The following is a 24,239-nucleotide window of genomic DNA, read 5'->3' as shown; positions in this document are numbered from 1 at the left end:
TTATAAAGAAAAAAGGAAAGACGTTTCCTCTTCTGTCAGGTAGTTCAGCTGTGGAAATGTTCACCATGATGGTCTGTGAGGAGTTTTACAAAATGCCTAGTCATAAAATGTATGATAATTTGACTGGTGCCCAAAGGAGAGCCCTGAATGAGTTGTCAAAAATGGAAGGTGTGATCTTCAAGCCCTCAGATAAGGGGGGCAACATTGTTGTGTGGCCTGCCCAGAAATATGAGAAGGAGGCGTATCGCCAATTGAGGGATAACAGTTGTTATGAAAAATTGGAAAATAATCCAACTAAGAGGTTCCAGGAGGAACTGTTTGGAATTTTGGACTTGGGTTATCAGAATGGCGTTATTCCAAAGAAGATATGGGAGGGTTTGAAAGTTCTTGAACCTACTGTGGCCACAATATATTTCCTCCCTAAGGTCCACAAGGACATATTAAATCCCCCGGGTAGACCCATCGTATCGGGGAATGGGGCCCTTATTGAACCAGTCTGCAAATTTTTAGACTACTATTTGAGACCATGTGTAAGTGATCTACCATCGTATATTAGGGACTCGACAGAAGTTTTACAGCGGTTGGACAGTGTCATCTTGGAACCAGATATGTTTATTGTGACATGTGATGTCGAGTCCCTGTATACATCTATAAAACATGAAGACGGTTTGCTTGCTGCTAAATATTATCTTTCCATGCGTGGTCTCAATAGGGACTTGTTGAATCTTTTGATGGAATTGATGGAATTTGCACTAACCCATAATTTTTTCCTATTTAAGAATCAGCATTATTTGCAGAGGAGGGGCGTGGCCATGGGGGCGGCTTTCGCCCCTTCCTATGCAAATTTATTTTTAGGGTTATGGGAGAAAGAGTGCATACAAATCAATGAGGCATCTATGGGTGGGTCTATTATATCTTGGATGAGATTTATCGATGATGTCCTTTTTATACGGCAAGGATCAAGAACGGCCTTGGATGCGTTTTTGCGTACTTTAAATGCAAATAATAACAATATCCGCTTAACCCATAGGATCGAACAGAAGACTATTGATTTCCTTGACCTGAAAATATCTGTGGATGAGGATGGTACTTTACATACGACAATATTTCGTAAAGAAACTAGCATTAATGCGTATTTACATGCAAGATCTGCACATCCAGCTCATGTGATAAAAGGAATACCTACTGGACAGTTCATTCGGGCACGTCGTATTTGTGATAAGGATGAAGAATTTGAAAAGGAGGCAGTGGAGCTCCAGAAGAGGTTTGTACAGCGAGGGTACAAACAAGATTGTATTCAGAAGGGATACAATCGGGCTAGAGGTAGTAAGAGGAGTGATTTACTGATCCCAAAGAAAAAATCTAATGATCAGGAAACTGTTCGTCTTATTACCAACTATCATGGTAGATGGAACGATATGATAAAAATTTTTCAAAAGTACTGGCCAATATTACAACAGGATCAGGATATCAGAAAATTCATATCTGATGTTCCTACTGTCACAGCCAGAAGGAGTAAAACCATTGGAGATTCTATTGTACGAAGTCATTATGTTCCTCCTAAGCCTGGTTTTCTTTTTCAGTCCTCAGGTCCGAAATGGGGATCATGGACGTGTGGGGGCTGCTCTATGTGTCCTGTTATTTTGAAGACCAAAACCTTCTGGAACTCCGCGGGAACACGGGAATTTGAAATTGTTCATCACATAAATTGCAAAACGGAGGCGGTAATATACCTTGCGACGTGCCCTTGTGGACTTTCGTATGTGGGCATGACCTCAAGGGAATTAAGAGTCCGTATTCAAGAGCATATACGGGATATCAGATCTGCATATGAGGTTAGACCTGATGATTTTGAGGCCATCAAGAACCTGAAGCCATTGGCTAGGCATTTTCGTGATAAACATCCTGATTCGTGGAAGGGATTGAAGATTCAAGGAATCGATCGGATCCATATGGGTTTAAGAGGTGGAGATTTAAAAACCCGCTTGCTGCAAAAAGAATGCCGATGGATCACTATTCTAAGAACAATTGTACCATTTGGACTTAATGAACAATGGGGCTTTGGTAGCTTTTTGTGATCTGTATACTCTGTAATCTGCGTTGACTAAATGGAGCAAGGTTTTGGTCAATATTGTACAGTGGTAAATGAATTGATGTAAATTGGTTTTAAATTATTATAGGGGGTGAGCTTTCTTACTTAATAAAGTTGATCTGGCGTCGGGTGGGTTTATGTATGGGCTTATGCGGTTCTGGAAGGGCTATTGTATGGATAGGTTTAATTTAATATTGTGGGTTAGTGTCAGTGATGTGGTTGAGTGTAGTATTTATTGGTAATTCAATGGGTTGAGCATTAAATGAGATTTTTTATTGCATAATTCCTTTGTATTTTTTATTTTAATTTTTCACTCTCACTTTTTTATCGGCTATAAATCATTTTTTTATTTTTCACTTTATTTTCACTTTTTTTACCACTCCTATGGATATATAGTTTTTATCCTCGTATCTTCACTATATATGGTATATTTATCATATATTCTTTCATCACTTTCACTTGTTCACATATATATACAATTATTAATATTTTTTTATATATATATATATATATATATATATATATATATATATATATATATATATATATATATATTTATATATGCACATATCACATATATTTTTATATTTAATTGGTCACATCCACGTGCACTTTTTAATTTTTCATACTTTTCTATTTTAATATTAATTTTTCATATATATATATATATTTTTGATATATATTTTTAATTCATTGTGTATGTATATACATACACTATTTTTATTTTGTGTATTTGGATGATTGTGTGGATATAAGGTTTGTCATTGTTGATTGATTGCTATGGTTAATATATGGGTTATGCTGTGCCCTTGAATGTTATTTGTCCGGTGTATAGGTCATTTCGTCTGACACCTTTGGGTTGTCCTGGGATGCATCCTCCCCCCCTCCGCGTCATCATATGGTTGGTTGAGGAGGTGCGTCCCAGGATTTCCTGTTAGGGCGGGCTCACAATGCGGTCATGTGACCTGGCCATAAAACACATGGTTTTCCCCATGCTGTGCGCCGCTTGCCTGCGTCCCGACGGTTGCTAGGGGACGCGTCTCCCTCGCCCGCGTCATCGCATGCCTGTGCGCGTGCGTGTGACGCGGCCGACGGTGACGCGCTCCTGAACTTCCGGTTTGGGCGCTGACATGGTGGCGCCACATATGAAAGTATGGGGTGCTTGATTAATTACACATGTGTGCCGGTCCTATATAAGAACGCTCACTGCTTGCCTCCACATCACTCCCTGAGGAAGCGGTGTGAAACACGTGTTGGAGTGGCTGGCAGGGGAGCAGTTTTTGTACTACTGATATGACAGCAGGTCTGGTATTGTTATGAGTCAAGTACTTTAATGGGCAGCGATCTAATGTAGACCATTTGTTACTATTATATGGGGATGATGTTAGCTGCCTAATTAATACTCTTGTACATTGAAGTTGTTATGTGGCCTGCTTGGACTAAGGCTATTTAATATATATGGTTCCCATTGTGGGTGTAGTACATGCTCCCCTTGCCTTGATTTTTAATAAATGTCTGTGTATATGTTTTTTATTATACCATCAATAAAAAAACGTTTTATCAATTTATAAGCTTTATTGGGATAATTTGGTTTAAATAGCTGTTGGTTTATCCCGGTTGGATTTTGATTATTTGTGATTTATGGTCAACTCTTCTAATTTTGGGTTTATGTCTTGAAGCATTAGGTCCATCTGCTTCTGTTTGCCATAGTCTGCTTGTCTCTTACAGTGCGGAGTACTCATCACTTCTCTTCCACCACTACCCTTTCTATAGAGTATAATAGAAGGTATAACCTGTCGCTTCACTGTGCTGGCAGTCTGTTTTGCTATGACCTAGACTAATTATCCATCATGCATTATAATAATGATATTTAATCACTTATTAATTCCATAGTGCTATACATACATCAGCAACACTGTCCCCATTTGGACTCACAATCTAAATTCCCTATCTGTAGGTCTTTGGAGTGTGGGAGGAAACCGGAGAACCCAGAGGAAACCCACACAAACACAGGGAGAACATACACACTCCTTGCAGATTTTATCCTTGGTGGGATTTGAACCCAGGACCCCAGCACTGCAAGACTGCAGTGCTAACCACTGAGCCACCGTGCCGCCCTACCATCAGGCAGGTGTATGATTGGCTCCAAATGTATTCTTCAGCAGAACAACACCAAACACTACAGTCAATGACACTGCGAACTGCCTTCATTGTAAAGAATAACAAGGAGTCCTGGAAGTCATGACATGGTCCCCACAGATGATATGGCCACCAAAGAGCTCTGTTAACAATCGAGTCTGTCTGTGATTGCATGAAAAGACAAAAGAATTTGTGCAAGGCTAAATCTACAGAAGATCTGTGGTTAGTTCTCCAAGATGTTTGATACTACCTCCCTACTGAGTTCCCTCAAAAACTGTGTACAAGTGTACCTAGAATATAATAGCTTGGAAAATAGAGAATTGGCACTTTCTAGTGGGTTTACTGACAAATTGATGCTGACAAATAGCCCTTAGTTGTAGTGTGTATTATACTAACCTATGCAAAATATTTAAAATCACAATATCAATCATATGCAAGAATGTGTGAATTGACAATACAGCTAACAAGTGTGCATTAGGAAATACTTCCAAAAAGTAACAATGGAGTGAGCACCGCCTGTATATTGATGGAGAACTAACCAAAGATATATGTAAAACAAATACAATTCAAAGAAAGAGAACAGACACTTACAAAAGATTGGTTTCTCTAATTCTCTAAATGTGAACAATGGAAATATTTGTTTAGTAACAAACACAAAAGCCTAGACAAGTAGCCTAGACAAAAAAAATATTGAAAATTGTGCAATTGCGCCAGAACCTGTTTCTTAGGGCTCTTCTCCACTGGCGTTTTTTTTCTCCAAATTCCATCGCATGGAAAACGGATTGCAATCTGTCAAAGGGTTTCATATGATGCAGTCTCCATTTCCCCGTTTTTTTCAGACTCTACACGGGCTCTCCTTGAAATCGCAGCATGCTGCGATTTGATGCGATTCTCAGCTCTCTCACTCCCATGCAATCCTATGGGGGTGAGAAAAAAGTCAGAATCCGGGTGGCATGCGCGTGTCATACAGATTCTTGACACTTGCATACCGCGTCAGACTGTCTACCTGAGAAATCTCCTGTAAAACCAGGCCTGGCCGTGGTTACATGCACTGCACTCCGGAGCTGTCACCAGAGTGCAGCCTGAACAGCGAATGCCGAGTGATTGATTCCCTGGCGATTGCTGTTCAGTTCAGCACAGGTGCAAACAGACCAGGCAGATCTCTGGAGCTCAGGTAACAGCTCCGGGGTTCAGTGCAGGTAACCGCGGCCAGGACTGGTTTTACAGGAGTTTTCTCCCGTAACCAGTCCTACACTGCTTACCTAAAAACTCACATAGCACTCGCATGACGCTCACATGTCATACGGATGCTATGTGAGGAAAAAAAAAACATACACAGGACACTTGACTCACATTTTGAGCCGGGTATTGCTGTGATTTTTTACACGCCAGTGGAGAAGAGCCCTAAGGCCAAATATTTCCTCTGGGATACAACCCAGGTAACCGGCATGATAACCAATACAGCCATGTAAATATGGTGTTGCAGGTGTGCAGACACATAATGTATCAAAAGTATTTATAAAAGAAAATAAGCATTAAATATGTAATAAAGTCCCCCTATGCCGCACTTCTGGTCCAGAGCTTGGCGCCGCCGATTATATTTAAATTGTATCACTCTGCTACTGGCTACCAGACCAGCCGGACACAGTTGTGGGAGCGCCCTCTACTCCTGCACCATTAAGCGACGTCGTGAACAAGACTCGTGAGGATTGAAATGTCTCTTGCTGTCGCAAACCTCCTGCACCTTATATTGTCCAGCAGATATCTGTATAATAAACCACATTTTTGCATCTTCAGTCAGAGTGTGTGGTGAAACTCTTTACATTTATTCGGGGATTCGCACACCCCTTCTACCTGCAACTCAACAATTGGACAGATTGCATGCCACTATTGTACCCTACCATAGAGGTATAATAAAGACTGACTGAAACGTTTTGCTATCAGAGCAAATTTATATTTAATTCCATATATTTGATTAATATTTAATTGAGTGAGATATGTACAGTAGCATTGTGCATCCTGTGCCTCCTGGCTCATGTGCCAGACATAAAACAGACTAACACAGTGAGTGAAATAAGTATTGAACACGTCGCTTATTTTCTACTGAAATATATTTCTAAACGTGCTATTGATATGAAATTCTCACCAGATGTCAATAACAACCTATCTAATCCATACAGGCAAAGAAATAAAACAATAGATGTCCATAAATTTAGTGATTTGTAATAATGAGAAATAACACAGGAAAAAGTATTGAACATATTTACTGAAATGTATTTAATACTTTGAACAAAAGCCTTTGTTGATGAGCTTCAAGATACCTTTTGTATGGAGAAACTATTTGTATGCATTGCTCAGGTGTTATTTTGGCCCATTCTTAAGGCCGCTTTACACACAACGATATCGCTAGCGATTTGATACGCCCAGATTGTTGCTACGATTTGCGAAGTCTTCTGTTACGTCATTGGTTGTCTGTGAAATAAAAGGCCGCATTTGCGGCTGCCCCGTGTAACGCAACCACCCCGGTGCCGCACGCGTGATCTGTTTTGTGTGTGTGTGGCATCCTTTACGACTTTCTGTGGCCGCCTTATCAACCATGCTTACCAAATCAGAATGCAGTTGGTACCACCAATCAGAGCGGAGGAGGCGTGGAGCATAGCTCGTAACGACATACCCGCGTCACTGATGACGGATGCACTAACAATGTTGTTCGTCGTCGGCAGGGTGTCAAACGTAGCAATATGTCTGCTGCGTTCGAAACGACGAACAATATTTTGAAACTGAACGACTTATCAACAATTAATGATTTTCGCTATTTATAAGATCGTTCGGAGTCGCTCGTAGGTGTCACACGCAACAACGTTGCTAACAACGACGGAAGTGCGTCACGAAAACTGTGACCCCGACGACATATCGTCAGATAAATCGTAGCGTGTAACGGGGCCTTTATATACAAACACTCTTCAAATCCTGAAGGTTCTGTGGGCTCCTTCTATGAACTCTGAGCTTTAGCTCCTTCCACATACAGTATTTTCTATTCAGGATTCAGGTCCAGTGATTGGCTGGGTCATTCTAACAGATTTATTTTTATTCTCTGAAACCTTTTGGAGTTTCCTTTTATGTGTGTTAGAGGTCATTGTCTTGCTGAAATGTCTACCCTTGTTTAATCTTGATAATGCTGGTAGATGGCTGCAGAATTTTATCAAGAATGTCTTGGTAAATTTGTCTATTCATCTTTTCTTCGATCGTATGAGATTTTCTAGTGCCGTATACTGAAAAAAACAGCCCCACACCATGATGTTTCCACCTCCATACATAGTGTGTTTATTTTGGCATCCAAAGAGTTCAATTTTAATCTCATCTGATCAGACTAAATTTTCACAGTATTTCACTGGCTTGTCTAAATCTTGTTGAGCAAACATTAACCCCTTTACCAGCCAGCGATTTTCCGTTTTTTTCCTTCCCTTAGCTTTCTTATTTGTCCATCAACATAGCCATATGAGGGCTTGTTTTTTTGTGGGATGAATTGTACTTCTGAATGTCACCATTCATTCTGCCCCATATTGTACTGGAAAACATGAGAAAATTCCAAGTACAGTGAAATTGGAAAAAAAAAAGTGCAAATGCATGATTGCTTTTTTTGTTCTTACCATGTTTACTATATGGTAAAACTGAACTGATATGATTCCCCAGGTCAGTACGAGTTTGTAGATACCAAACATGTATACCGTATTTTTCGGACTATAATGTTGGGGGAAAGTGGGGGGTGCATTTTATAGTCTGAATGTAGGGCTGCGGAGAATGAGGGTGCTGCGGTGGAGCGGGTCATCGGCGGAACGAGCAGGCTGTAGCAGCGCCTGCCGTGACTACGTGGGCCCGCTCATTTCATATGCACGCCCATCATCTCTAAGCGCTGAAGCCGGCACTGACAGGTGGGCGGGGTGATGGGCGGGGGGTGCACGCATAGTAAAGAGCTGGCGTGATCATCCCTGGTAACTACAGCCTGGAGTGATCATGTGCGGCTGTATTCACTCCCTCCCGCGAATCATCATCAGCAGGGGGCAGTGAATAAGTACGGTATACTCACCATTCCGCTGCAGCATCGTGATGTGCTCCTGTCTGCCGGTGCGCTGATCTGTGTAGAGAACGGTGAGCACAGCGATGACGTCATTGCTGTGCGCACTGCTAGTCTCCACCCACATCAGCGAACCGGCAGACAGGAGGACACTGCGATGTAGCAGGGCAACGGCTCCACACAGGTCAGCAGGATGGGGGTATATAGCAGGATGGGGCTATATCGCAGGATGGGGGTATATAACAGTATGGGGTATTTAGCTGGATGGGGGTATATAACAGGATGGGGGTATTTATCAGGATGGGGGTATTTATCAGGATGGGGGCTATACCAAGATGAGGTACATATATACAAGGATGGGGATCATATACAAGGCAGGAGGATGATTACCAAGATGGGATTACCTTAGTAGAGAATTTGGGGACATTACCCCCATAACTGTGTCAGCAGCAGATCCTCGCCCCATAACAGTGTGTCATGACCACATTTTTTGCTTAAAATTTTATTTTCCCATTTTCCTCCTCTAAAACCAGGGTGCGTTTTATGGTCCGAAAAATACGGTAATTTTCCTTTCACTTAAGTGGTGAAAAAAAAAATCAGAAGTTTGTAAAACAAAAAAAAGTTCTCATTTTTCAAGATCTGGGGCTGTGTGAGGGCTTATTTTTTGTGTTTTGAGTTGATGTTTTTAATTATATATTTTTTGTGTAGATGCGCTTGTTTTGATTGCTTGTTATTGCAATTAAAAAAAACCCATAATTCTGGGGTTTTGATATTTTTCTCGCTACGCAGTGTTCAGATCAGATTCATTGATTCAATATTTTGATAGATCGTGCATTTCTGAGCTCAGCGGTACCAAATATGTGTATTTTTGTAATTTTCAATAGGGAGATGATTTGAATTTTTAGTTTTGTTTTGTATTATTTTTAAAAACTTTTATTTTTATATTTTTTATTGATTTTACTAGTCTTATAAGAAACTTGAAGCCTGCAGTATCCAAACACTTCTGCTGTTCTCCTGTGAATGCTTGCACTCTGCTGGCATTCACAGGAAGTGAGTCATCACAGCGGCATGGGTCATCAGCTGATAACATCATGACAACACATTGGCAGAGTGTGATGTCGACGGGGAATGTCATTTGACAGTACGATCAAACTAGTTAACATTAGCGGGTGGATCTCTGATCCACCCACAACTGTTAGCTGCAAATGTTGGCTGATCAGATCAGTAGACATGTGAGGGAAATAATGCAGGCTTGCCGCACGAGCCAGGATTAAAGTGACAGATACGATCTAGGACGTATAAGTACGTCCTAGGTCGTAAAGTGGTTAAATATGCTTGAACATGCTCTATGTTCAGCAATGGAGTCTTGCATGGAAAGCATGCATACAGGCTATGGAACGCAATACTTATTATTATTCTTTAAAACAATTGTACTTGCTGATTTGTGGTCTTGTTGTAGCTCTCCACAGGTGATTCCTGCGTCTTGGACAACTCTTCTGATAATTCTTTTCACTCCTGTCTAACATCTTGTGGGGAGCACCTGTTCATGGCTGATTTATGGTGAAATTATGTTGTTTTTTTTTATCACTTCTGGCCCCGACAGTTCTCACAGGAACTTCCAATAGTTTAGAAATTATTATGTAACCAATGCCATTAGTATGTTTTTTTCAGCAATAAGGTTGCAAAGCTCTTGAGACAGCCCACTGGTTTTACCCATCATGAGATGTTTCTTGTGTGGCATCTTGATAATGAAACACCTTATCATAGACCATCAGTTGAACTACCAGCCAGCAGCCACCACAAAAGTGGTTCATCACATTAGATGCGTCAATTCTGGCGTTTCCCAGTTCATCCCGATTGCCCTGGTGCGGTGGCAATTGGGGTAATATATGGGGTTGATTACAGCTGTGATTTGTCAAAAATTAAAGCTACCATCAAGGCCTAGGGTAGCAATATACATCTATGAGACACCCCCCATTGCTACCCCTGTAAGTCAAAAGTAATAAAAACACAAAACAGAAAAATCCTTTACTTGAAATTTAAAATACACAAACCCTCTTTCACCCCTTTATTAATCCCCAAAACCACCCCTGCAGGTCCGACGTAATCCACACAAAATCTCACGATCATGCCAGACTCTGCTGCATCCATAGGCTGCAGTGATGGCAAACGCGACCACTCACTGCAACCTGCGGGACACACTGAGGGAAGCAGGGGAGACCATAGCTGTGAGAAGCGGTGACGTGACTGAGGTTACCAGAGGCCACAGCTGTAGATTCCCATGCTACCCGCTGTGACCTCAGCTGAACTCCCTGCCAGATTGCTGGACTGCTCACCGCCATGTCACGCAATCCAGCAGTCCGGCAGTGAGTTCACCAACTGTCACATCAGGCTGTGAAGTCTGCTTCTCACAGGCGGGGGCTCCCATGCTGCCCTCAGTATGTCCCAGAGGCTGTAGTGCGTAGTCACCTTTTCTATCAGTGCAGCCTCTGGATGTAACAGGGCCGGGTATCACTGTGGGATTCTGGGTGGATTATGTTGGACCAGGAGGTGTGTTTTGGAGGTTAAAAAGGGGTAAAGAGGGGTGTGTTTTTTTATTTCAAATAAAGTATTTTTCTTCGTAGTTATTTCTTTTGACTTACAGGGATAGTAATGGGGGTGTCTCCCAATTACTAACCTAGGGCTTGATGGCATCTGTGATTTTTTACAAATCACAGCTATCATCAACCTCATATATTACCCCAATTGGCACTGCACCAGGGCAATCAGGATGAGCTGGGTAAAGCGCCAGAATTGGCGCATATAATGGATGTGTTATGGACAAGATTATGAATTATTATGAGTATATCATTGTTACATGGAGATATCCATAAAGAACAGGATTTAAGATGGTGTTTGAACTGTACCCCACATATCTCTTGGCATAAGACTCAGACAGTCTGGGCTATTCTTGTGACCAGTGAATCATGCTGACATTGCTTAATATAAATGAGGAACCAAGCACATTACAGTAAATTGTATATCACAGAATAAGCTGTTCTACTTTATCCAATAGGAGACATGTTACGTATTCTTGGCACCTAGCCAAGAATACGGTTATATATATCTGTACAAACTTCCGGAATAAAGGGGTCTTACTTTCTATTCATATCCGAGTACGTCTCTCTGGTGTGTGTGAAAGAGAGTGGTTATGCATGCTACCACAAGTGACTCATAATTTGGACTGCAGACAGTTTAAGAGGGATGCATGACTGAATGGCATCAACCTAAATTATGGCCTTATCATTTGGCGCCCAAAGCTGGCTGCAAAAAGAGGAAGTTCTATGTGCTTTGTTCGTACTTTGAGAGAATGTACTTTGATATATTGAAGCTGTTTCTTCTATGAGTGAAGAAAAAAAAAAAAGAAAACTCTGAAGCTGTACTTTGAAGTATGCTGTTTATGTATACTGTTATGTATACGGTGAGATACACTGGTGTGTGACAAGTCCGGTCGATAGTTGATGTTTGATAAGGCCTTGGACGGACCTGATCTTCGGGGATAGAAGATTTGGAAGGGCTTTCTATGTACAGGTGCAGTGTTGTATAAGTTGCTTTCACAGCAGTGTTGTATAAAGTGGGGGACTGACCCTGACTGTTACCTGGTACGGTGTTTCTGCTAAGCAGTGAGTTGAAGTTGTACTCATTGGTCTTGTTTTAGTGGATGTCACTGTATTCTTACCTAGGAATTGAATATACTGGGGAAAACCCTTGATTTTAGGCTTAATCATTGAGTATTGATGTTCTGGACGGATTTGTTCAAATAAGGTGTTGTGAGACTGTGACCGGGGTTATCTATGACGGCCGGTATGTCTCGCCCCGGTTGTGCTCACTCCATGATAGAAAGTAAATCCACTACAGGGTTAATGCTGTTTCCCTACAGGCTGAAGGAAGGGTTAAATAGAATCAGGAACAAGGGCAGGTGTGCCGGGTGTGAGGGAGTGAATAGAACTCCCTGAGTCTCTGCTGGAGAGGCACATGTATTTTTGTTATGGACTTTTGTTTGGACATTAAAACCGTGTGCTGTGAACCTTAATGCCTGGATCCCGTGTCTTCTGCTGCGCAGCCGACCGTGCTACCTCACATATGGTGGAGAATCGGCGGGCATGACAGCCGGTGAGGTGTAGCATCCATCCCTGGTGACCCGGTAGCACATGTCCTGGATTCGAGCGGCTATACTACAGCCCAAACCCAGCGACGCCATGGAAGACATACTAAGGCTGCAGCAACAGACTAATGCACAGCTACAAGAGGCTAATGCACAGCAACAACAGACTAATGCACGTCAGCAGCAAGCCTTGCAATTGCAGGAAAAAAGGCACCAAGAACAGATGGTTCTCCTGGCCAAGTCGATCCGTGCCGGACCGGCAGCAACAACCCCGGGACCGGGTGACGACGGCAGTGTCCGGAAAGCGGTGAGACAAGCGTTGCAAAAGATGACCCCGGGTGATGATGTGGAAGCGTTCCTGGCGGTGTTTGAGCGGGTAGCCGAGCGGGAAAAGCTGGCGACCCCGCAGTGGGCTGAGGTATTGTCGCCCTATCTGACGGGGGAACCCCAAAAAGCGTACCTGGACCTCTGTACCGAGGACGCCATTGACTATGTGACCCTGAAAGCCGAAATACTGGCTCGGTTGGGGGTGAATACCTATGTACGGGCTCAGCGGGTAAATCAGTGGTTCTATGAGGAAGCCAAACCCGTACGCTCCCAGGCCTATGACTTGTTGCATCTTGTAAAAAAGTGGTTGCAGCCTGACACTCTGAGCCCGGCGCAAATGGTGGAAAGGGTAGTAGTGGATCGTTTTGTGCGCACTTTACCCGTCACCGTTCAACGGTGGGTCGGACAGGGTGACCCGAGTACCCTGGACCAATTAGTGTCCCTGGTAGAGCGGCATGTGGCTACGCAGGACTTGATACGGGACACTGAGACTTTGCGTACCGCCCGTCAGTCCGGCCCCTCCAAGCCTAGGGCCAAGGACCCACCGCTGAAAACGGTGCAGGAGTCCCCTACCGTCCCGTCTGAGGCCGCGGCCGCCATTCCTGAGGTCCGGAAGGTTCTGTACCCTAAACGACAACCCGTCAAGGGGGTTTCCGTCCCCATTAGATGTTGGCGGTGCCAGCGGGTGGGACATATGGAAGCCCAGTGTCCACTCACCACGGAGCCCATGGATTGTCGGGTTACCCGGCGGGGTTCAATGTATGCTCAGGTGGTGTGTACCGCTGACCTGGTCTCCCCAGAGACGGAGCCCCACTTGTGCCAAATACAGGTGAATGGATGTCCGGTTACAGGATTGTTGGATTCCGGAAGCTTAGTGACCCTTGTGCGATCCACCTTGAGGGCTAAAGTAAAGGCCACAGGACGCACCGTGGGGGTGGTTTGCATACATGGGGACCGCCGCGACTATCCCACGGGGATTGTCACCATCACAGCACCTTGCGGTCAGGTGCAACATGAGGTGGGACTTCTTAACACTCTTCCTTATGACGTGATCCTAGGAAGGGATCTGCCCTATTTTTGGACTTTATGGAGGGGACCCCCTAAGTCCCCTCAGATATTGGTCGGTCCGGGACCTGAGCCCTACAATCCTGAATCCGGGACACCTGCCGTAGGGGTCACCATGATAGGGACAGAGTGTGAACCCGATAGGTCGCCCCTAGAGGTATTGGCAGGAGAGGCTGAGACGGTCGAGCCCATCCCGGAGTTGGAGGCGTCCCCGGATACGTTTGGGACAGCCCAACTCCAGGACCCTACGTTAATACATGCCCAGAGTCGGGTGACAGTAGTTGACGGGGTGGCACAGCTGCCCGGTGCCCAGGTAAGGTACCCCCATTTCGCTCTTAAGCAGGATTTACTCTACAGGGTAGATGAAATACGGGGCGTGGGGGTAGAACAGTTGGTGGTGCCCCAGCCGCATCGCCGGCGGGTCCTCGACTTGGCTCATAAACACCTGATGAGTGGCCACCTAGGGGTCAAGAAAACGCAGGAGCGAATATTGCAAAGGTTCTATTGGCCCGGGGTCTTTGGGGAGGTAAAACGGTTCTGCGAAACCTGCCCGGAGTGTCAGCTTACTGCACCCCTGACCCATTTTCGCAGTCCGTTGGTACCGTTACCCATTATAGAAGTCCCTTTTGAACGGATAGGGATGGATCTGGTGGGGCCCCTCGTAAAGTCCGCTCGAGGGCACCAACACATCCTAGTGATCGTTGACTATGCCACCCGGTATCCCGAGGCGATACCTCTCAGACATACTGCAGCAAAGCTTATAGCTCGGGAGTTGTTTGCTGTGTTCTGCCGGGTGGGATTGCCCAAGGAGATCCTTACGGATCAGGGGACCCCATTCATGTCTAAAGTGACCAAAGAGCTATGCCGGCTACTCCAGATCAAGCAGTTGCGTACGTCTGTGTATCATCCTCAAACGGACGGTTTAGTCGAGCGTTTCAATAAAACCCTGAAAACCATGCTAAGAAGGGTGATTTCAAAAGACGGGAAAGACTGGGATATGATGCTTCCCTATTTGATGTTTGCCATACGAGAGGTGCCACAGGCATCCACGGGGTTTTCGCCTTTTGAATTGTTATACGGGCGACATCCCCGGGGATTGTTGGACCTGGCAAAGGAAACATGGGAACAAGAGCACACCCCCCATAAAAGTGTGATTGAACACATTTTGGGTATGCAGAACCGCATAAGCGCGGTCATGCCAATTGTGAAGGAGCATTTACAGGAGGCTCAGGCCGCACAAAGCGGCCGCTACAATAGACAAGCCACCGTACGGACCTTTAAACCCGGGGATCGGGTGTTGGTATTGATCCCCACGGCGGAGAGTAAATTCCTGGCTCAGTGGCAAGGCCCCTACGAGATAAAGGAAAGAGTAGGGGTGGTTAACTATAAAGTATTGCAGCCCGGTAGGCGGAAACCTGAACAAATATACCATGTCAACCTATTAAAACCTTGGCAGGAACGAGAAAACCTGATGGCTGTTTTTTCCCCACCTCCCTCCTCTTCGGGTCGTTCACATCCGGCTCCAGCGACCTCCGGAGAGGACGAACCGGAAGTAAGGATTGGAGAAGCCCTCACCAAGCAACAGAGGCGAGAGGCCAGACGGTTGGTTCAGCAGAACCCCGATGTCTTCTCCGAGCTGCCCGGTAGGACCAGTCTGATACGACATGATATTGTCACCGAGCCCCACCTGAAGGTACGCCTGAAGTCATACCGGGTACCGGAGGCTCGACGACAAGCCATATCGGAGGAAGTAAAGACAATGTTACGCCTGGGGGTCATCGAAAAATCCCGGAGTGAATGGGCTAGTCCGATTGTCCTAATACCAAAACCCGATGGCTCCTTAAGGTTCTGAAATGACTTTAGGAGATTGAACGAAATATCCAAGTTCGATCTCTACCCCATGCCCCGGGTGGATGAGCTGATTGATAGGCTGGGACAGGCGCGATATTTTTCCACGCTCGACTTGACCAAGGGGTACTGGCAGGTGCCACTAACGGAGTCCGCCAAGGAGAAAACCGCTTTTGTTACGCCGGAGGGTCTCTTCCACTATGTTGTCTTGCCTTTTGGGTTACATGGCGCTCCGGCCACGTTCCAGAGGTTGATGGACTTAGTGCTGGAACCCCACCAGGCGTATGCATCAGCGTACCTGGATGACATCATTATTTACAGCTCCGATTGGCAGACCCACTTGGAACAGGTACAAGCGGTGGTGGACGCGCTTCGAACAGCCGGATTGACAGCCAATCCCAAGAAATGTGCATTGGGACTCGCGGAAGCCCGCTACTTGGGCTACGTGATAGGCCAAGGAGTGATTAAGCCCCAAATTAACAAGGTTGAGGCGATCCAGAAGTGGCCTAGACCCCTGACCACGAAGCAGGTTAGGGCCTTCCTGGGTATCGTGGGATACTACAGGAGGTTTGTAAAGGATTTTGCGGGACTATCAGCCCCCTTGACGGACCTTCTCAAAGGCAAGAAGTCCGTCATGGTGCGCTGGACTCCGCAGGCCGAGGACTCCTTCCGGGCTCTGAAGGAGGTCCTGTGCGGACAGCCCGTTCTTGTACACCCTGATTTCCGGAAGGAGTTCATAGTACAGACTGACGCCTCAGAGGTCGGCCTGGGGGCAGTGCTGTCTCAGGTGGTTCAGGGGGAAGAACACCCCGTCACCTTCTTAAGTAGGAAGCTCACCCCTCCCGAGCGGAATTATAGCGTAGTGGAGGAGTGCCTGGCGATCAAGTGGGCCTTGGAGTCCCTACGCTATTACCTGCTGGGACGGCAGTTTCGCTTGGTGACGGATCACTCTCCACTGGTCTGGATGAGGTCCGCCAAGGAACGGAATGCCCGGGTTACCCGGTGGTTCCTTTCTCTGCAGAACTTCCGGTTTACGGTTGAACACCGGGCCGGTAGGTCGCAGGGCAACGCCGATGCCTTGTCCCGCGGCCCGTGTTTGATGGCGGGAGTTCAACCTCCTCTCGCTTGAACTGAGGGGGGGGGTATGTGAGACTGTGACCGGGGTTATCTATGACGGCCGGTATGTCTCGCCCCGGTTGTGCTCACTCCATGATAGAAAGTAAATCCACTACAGGGTTAATGCTGTTTCCCTACAGGCTGAAGGAAGGGTTAAATAGAATCAGGAACAAGGGCAGGTGTGCCGGGTGTGAGGGAGTGAACAGAACTCCCTGAGTCTCTGCTGGAGAGGCACATGTATTTTTGTTATGGACTTTTGTTTGGATATTAAAACCGTGTGCTGTGAACCTTAATGCCTGGATCCCGTGTCTTCTGCTGCGCAGCCGACCGTGCTAACTCACAGTGTATATAGTGTGAACAGACTTTACTAGTACATGTGTCAGGGCCGGGAGGACTGGTGGGCCCAGGAGGTGGATCCACTGGACCATGCACCCCACCGGAGGGCAGGGTACACAGCAGCCGGGGCACTGGCGTGGCAGGGACAGGTATAACCAGGTCACCAGGGTCACGGAGTTCTTTAGGACAATACAGGAAACAGGCACAGGTACCCGATAGCAAAGACAAACAGTACTCCAGGTAACAGGACACAGCACAAGGGGACCTGAGCACCTAGCTCAAAAGACAAGCTTCAGGACACGTTGATCAGGCGCCGCCCACATGGATAGGTCAGTCTTATATACCCAGCACAGCCTCAAGTCATTTCCTGCTGCAGGTGTGCTGGGCCTATAAGACCAGGAGAGTGGGCGCGGCCCGGTCCTATACAGAACCATGTGGCTAAGACTCAGAGTCAGACTCCTGAGACCAGGAACAGGACTCAGGGGAGCATGAGCGGGAGCGGCAGGCGTGACCGGCAGACATGTGAACTGGATCAGTGGGCAAGGAGCGGTGGTGCGCTGGCGAGGCTGGATCAGTGGGTACGGAGCGGTGGTGCGATGCAGGTGCGACTGGATCAGTGGGTACAGAGCGGTGGTGCGATGCAGGTACGACTGGATCAGTGGGTATGGAGCTGTGGTGCGATGCAAGAACCGGCTCAGTGGGTAAGGAGGGCTGCCGGGACACCGGGAGCGTGACAACATGAAGTAAGAGATAGTGAGGGTGAATTTAGTTTCTATCACCCACGTGACACTTCTTCCTGGTAGGACAACCCGTTTGTGTTGTGGTTTGTGGACTGAGGTAGAATCAGTCCACACCTGTCAAGTTAATGGCAGAAGAATTAGTAAGCGAGCAAAAAGGTAAAAAAGTATATTAAAAATATGAAGTCGCTCCTTCAGTGATCACTGCAAAGAGAGGGAGATTAGAGGAGCAAGAATGGAAAGATGTTTTGTTAAATAAGCGAGGGATTTTGAAAGATAAAGATCTCCTTATGGATGCTGAGGCATGGTATAGAACGTCAAAAGATGTTAGGAAATTGGCATGGAAAGAGGAATGTGATGGAGATAGTAGATATTTCTATATTGCACCAGATCAGAAAATGGCACCTCAGGAAGTGGCCAAGCCCATTAGGAAGCAATGCCCCCTCCTTATTAGTCGTCCCCAGAGGGTTGGACTTGTGTAGTTGTCCCCCTGCCCACCAAACGCCCTCCCTAGACGTCATTTCAGGTCGGGACGCACCTAGTTCCCTTTTCCAGCCATCTTAAGTCCCAAGTCCACTGGCCTATTTGTTGCTGGAGCAACAGAAGACACCGAGGGGGGGGGCAGGAAGATGACAATGATTTAACAATGATTCACCCCACCACCAAAACTGATTTGTATAGGCTCACCCAGATTAACGCTGGGGATTCTTTCTGGCCAGTAATGGAGCCAGGTTTGCGGGTTTACAGTGACGGTGTGTGTACCTTATCACCCAAGTGACACTGGAAGATGTTTTATGTATAATGTACACAGTTTTTGGTGTATAACACCGTAGGGTTGAAATTGGAAGAAAGGAAAAAAAAAAAAAAAAGGAAGTGTTAGTTTCTATTTCAGTGTCCTGTAAATGACACACGTATGTTGAAATGGAGAATTCTCCCAAGGGGGGAGATTAGATGAGAATTGATGAGTAATTCTGCATCTAGTAACTACACTATGTGTATTTTACCTGTCTGTGAAAATAAGAAACATAAGCTGATATATAGGGTGGACTTGTGTGCTGTCTGTGGAGCACTGTGTCCACGTAAGCCCACCCCATTATTTCTGTTCTGAATGTAGATTTCTTTCTGTCACTCTGTGTTTTGCCCAGTGGGGTATGGTATGGGGATATTATTGCAGGGGCTGACAGGAGATAGGGATACGCTGGAGGCTCGGCCCTGACCACCATCAGGTCTACCGTCGAGATGAGGGCGAGTACAGGGTCCCTAGTTACAGGGTCAGCCCAGGGGTCCCTATATAATCCATATTCCCAGTGACAGATTGAATACCTCCTGAGTGTAGATGTCACAATACATGTCACTCCCTCCCAGGACTCTTCAGACACCATTTTTGGCCAACACCTACTTCCTCTTTTAGCGGCTGTTTCTTATCGGTAATTATCTTTAGTGGACGTTTTAACTCAGACACTACATAGTTCATCTTTAGACGCCATTTTAGTCCAGCCGACACCCAGTTCCCCATTTTTGTTTCAGCAGCCACAGCCACTGCTCTGTTTATTGCTGACATAGCAGGGACTGCAGAGGGGGGAGACAGGGACCTGGAACACACACACTCCATTTTCCCACAGTGTTCCCATTAATGAACCTTAGCAGAGGTTATTGCTGATAATCCTGTGGAAACCTTTTCCCTTCACTTTTGCATGTTTGTTTTTGCTGTATCTAGTATACAATTTAGTAGACCATATAGACTGCTCACTATTAGTCCTGGTGGACAGTGAATATTTTTCTGCCTATGGCAGTTGCATGTTATCCTGCCTGGTATCTTGCACAAGAGTTCCTTGATAGAGAGGGTGGAGGTTCATGTGGTCCCAAGGGGACATTGATCATCAGGAGTTGACATATATTAGGGTTTTTCGTTGGCAGCACCCAGTAATCCTTTGTGTCTTAGTTTGCAGGGTCTGACAGGAGAGAGGGATACGCTGGAGGCCCGGCCCTGACCACCATCAGGTCTACCGTCGGGATGAGGGAGAGTGCAGGGCCCCCAGTTACAGGGTCAGCACAGGAGAGGTAGCGTAGATACGCTCCACTGCTTTTTCCTAGTTGTGTATATGTAGTCAGGGGGTGCTGCTTGGTAGTTTCCAAACCCTCTTGTGCTCTTTTCTCTTTCCCCGGGGTTTTAGGGAGTCTTAGTTTTTAGAATTTCAGTGTTCTCCTGACCCCAAAGTTACACCAATTGCTCTTTCTTACACACCTGGGTATAGTCCTTTGTATCAGGTCTCCGAGAGCCCATATGCAAACAACTACAGCTGGTAACTCCTGAGTTACAGTCACAGTCACCTGAGTTACAGTCACAGTCACCTGAGTTACAGTCACAGTCACCTGAGTTACAGTCACAGTCACCAGAAGAGTATCATCACGTCATCTCCAGCCCAGAAGTCATTCTACATGTTTGCCATGGAAGAAGATAGCAGTCCTTTGAGAACTACTCAGCCAGATTGAACACCTACCTAAAGCACCAGTTGAAGATCAGTGCCCGTATGACATCACTGCTCCCTGACAAAGTCACCAACTCCCGGTGTGCGGTCCTTAATCCTGCTGAACTTCTCCCTCTTCCAAGGGGGGAGTGTCCCATCTCTGACACCTTGGTGGAAGAGGTAGTCGACTCTGGCATAGCTGAAACTCTGGATTAGATACAGTGACGGATACACCTTTGGACCCTGACTTAACCCCTTTGCGGATGGATCAAGATGTGCATCAAGAAGACGGTTCCACATGGGTATGGTGCTGGTAGCAGAAGACGCTGTGCTGATAGAGCAGTCGCTACCCGCATGCCTGTCTGTGAAGAAGCAGATGTATGTGCTCTCGCTGAAGCCTGCAAGATGGCAGCCAGCATCTACTCTGTGGAGGACAAGAGACTTGATCACTGCCAATGGAACTGTAAACCGCCATGAGGCCATAGAAGAACGGATGGAAGCTTTGCTATTGCCAGACAGAGTCGCGGTGAGCAGGGTTGAGGCCTACATTGGAGGAGTCAAGGGAAGCAGTAAGAAGTGCCCTCACTGACAGAACATCCAAAAAAGCCCCAAGACCACTTACCAGAGAAACAGTCAGTCAATCTGTGCTTTTTTGAATGACCCCGATGTGAAGAAGAAAGGAAAGATGGAAAGTCTTGAGAAAACGTTGTCCTGACCCTACAAGAGCAAGTCTCAGAAGAAGAAGAGGACTGGGATAGGGTGCAGCTGTGGGCTCCCGGAGACCATAGAAAGTGGCTAGTGACCTGCTTTCACTGCCAGCCAAAGAGATACGGCAGGCCTTAGACACAGAACTGACTCTACACACCCCATACCAGCCACAGAATAGAGGGAAGGTTGGGAAGATGGGGCAGTGTAGAAGGCAAGGGCATGAGAGTCTTCCCCTTGAATTGTTCAGTGTCAGACACACCCCAGCAGGGACCACTAGGTTGAGACCCTATGAAATCCTGTTTAGAAGTAGCCTCAGATACTTCAACTAAGCTTGTTTGTTTGTTTAAACATTTGCCTAATACACGTTTTTGAGTTTTCTCCTCCAGATCCAACCAGATCTAGATTTTCCCCTTTTCCTTTTCTCTCTGTCCTCTTTTCCTCTCTCTTTTCTCAATCTTTCTCTCTCTTCCTCTCTTCTCAATCTCTCTCTCTTTCTCTCTCTCCTCTCACTCTTTTTCTTTCGGACGAAGATCCATGCATTCCACTACAAAGAGATGTCGGACCTGCCTGAGACCAGGAGATGGCTGTCTTCCCTCTTCTACCCGATACTTTGTGCCAGGACGATGATATCTAAGCATGTGGACCAGAAGACGACTGTGCATCCCACCTTTGATGATGTCCCACCATCACTGCCTAAGGACTGAGGAGCATGAGACTCTGAGTGAACCCAACCCTGATAAATATTAGCCAATTAAAGGACTACTGCCACGTTCCCCCTTCCTGAATAACGTGTGCCAGCGGAACATAGCCATGAGGACAGTCTAGAGAATACGGTCAGGATCTGGCTTCCTATGCATAGTCTGTTGGGTGGGGAGATTCATCCACAAGGGATGGGTTATCTCGTATGTGAGTGAGGTAACCATCGGCATTAGGACAGATCAATAGACTCGGGAAAAGTAAGGAAAGACTTTTTGGCTATCTCCAAAGGGGGGACTGTTATGGACAAGATTATGAATTATTATGAGTATATCATTGTTACATGGAGATATCCATAAAGAACAGGATTTAAGATGGTGTTTGAACTGTACCCCACATATCTCTTGGCATAAGACTCAGACAGACAGTCTGGGCTATTCTTGTGACCAGTGAATCATGCTGACATTGCTTAATGTAAATGAGGAACCAAGCACATTACAGTAAATTGTATATCACAGAATAAGCTGTTCTACTTTATCCAATAGGAGACGTGTTACGTATTCTTGGCACCTAGCCAGGTTATATATATCTGTACAAACTTCCGGAATAAAGGGGTCTTACTTTCTATTCATATCCGAGTACGTCTCTCTGGTGTGTGTGAAAGAGAGTGGTTATGCATGCTACCACAAGTGACTCATAATTTGGACTGCAGACAGTTTAAGAGGGATGCATGACTGAATGGCATCAACCTAAATTATGGCCTTATCAGATGCACCAATTCTGGGGCAGCTACAGGCTGCTATTTTCACGCTGGGAGGGGGCCAATATTCATGGCTCTTCCGACCCGGATAATACCAGCCCTCAATTGTCCGCTTTACCTTTTGCTGGTTCTAAAAATGGGGGGACCACGTGCCGTTTTTATAAATTATTTAAATAATTTTAAAAAATGGCATGGGATACCCTCTATTTTTTATAATCAGTCACAGTAAAGCAGACTGCTGGGTTTGCAGCCCATAGCAGTCTGCTTTAGCCACGCTGGTTGTCACAAAAAGGATTGGAACTATGCCATCTTTTTAAATTATTTGAAGAAAAAAAACTTTGGCAATGCCAGCTTACCTTCCCTCTATGGTGTAATAGTTGATCTTTCGTCTGGAGGATGCCACACGGAAAGGGTGGAATCAACATCCGACAGGTTTAGGCCAAAAGAAGAGCATCATGTCCGTGACACTACCTGTGCACATACCTTCACCCTTTTATATTTTTTATTGCCAATATGAACTTTAAATAGTTTTTTTAATGGAGTTTTGAATAAAAAAATATATTTTATGGAAATTGGACCACTGCTGGATTTTTTCCTCTTCTTTTGGTTTTAAATTATTTATTTTTATACTACCATACAGCAAACTGGTCTGCAACCAATCACAGACACTGACACAGAGGGTGGGGATGTGTATAACAGTCTGCAACCAGTCACAGATGCTGGCACAGCAGGTGGGCAGTGGAAGCAGTGTTTATTCATGAAGTTTAATGAGTCGGTCCAGAAAAGAGTCTGACTGCTGTGTGATCTTCTGGGAAACACAGTATGTATAACTGTCCTGCTGTTACCCCATTGTTGCTTCCTTTTGCTGCCTCCTAGTCCTTACAAAGGCTATTTTACAGCACAAAACTTCTTATCCCCATTGACTTGTGTGGGGTCAAGTTCAGTTTAAGTTCAGGGACTGAACCAAACATTTTTTCAAGTTTGCACGAATTGAGTGAACCTGAATATCCACTGGTAAGCTCATCTCAGCTAGTAATGGCTAAAAAATAATTTAGTGACTATTAAGAATTCTTTTTTTTTTTTTTAAATATTTTTTTTATTAAATTATCACATTATATAGAACAAGTTTATTGAATCGATCAAAAAGTCAACTTTTGTATAAAATATAACAAAGTGGTTCAGTAAAGACCAAATACACTTTTAACCATTCTTAAAATGAAATTCAACATACAAATTCCGTATTTTCCAGATTGTAAGACGCACTTTTAAAATGGGGGTGCATCTTACAAAAATGGATATGGCTTACCAGGGTGGCAGTGGTGGAGCAGGGTCACAGGAAACAGAGTCTCAGGACGCACTTGGGGGTGTTGCGGCGGTTGCCACCGATCTGCGGGCGGCATTGATCTGCAGGCAGGCGGGCTGCGGGGGTGTCACAGTAAAGGGTGTCTCGACGGCGGGTGCATTGAGCTGACTGCCGGCTCCATTGAATCGCTCATCGTTGACGCAATTAACTTTAAGAAAATGGCCGCGGAGGCAGCGCGTTGCAGACTGATGTGATGTGACTTCAAGAAAACCGCAGTGGAGTCCTATCTGTGCATGCACTGCCTCCGCGGCCATTTTCTTGACATTCATCTCGTCAACCATGGGCGATTCAATGAAGCCGGCAGTCTGCTCAATGCACCTGCCTCCTATGACCCCACTCCACCACCGCTGCCTCATTAAGCCATA

This window comes from Anomaloglossus baeobatrachus, chromosome 3 (genome assembly GCF_048569485.1).
Source record: "Anomaloglossus baeobatrachus isolate aAnoBae1 chromosome 3, aAnoBae1.hap1, whole genome shotgun sequence".
NCBI classification, from domain to species: Eukaryota; Metazoa; Chordata; class Amphibia; order Anura; family Aromobatidae; genus Anomaloglossus; species Anomaloglossus baeobatrachus.
This window is presented reverse-complemented; position numbering follows the sequence as displayed.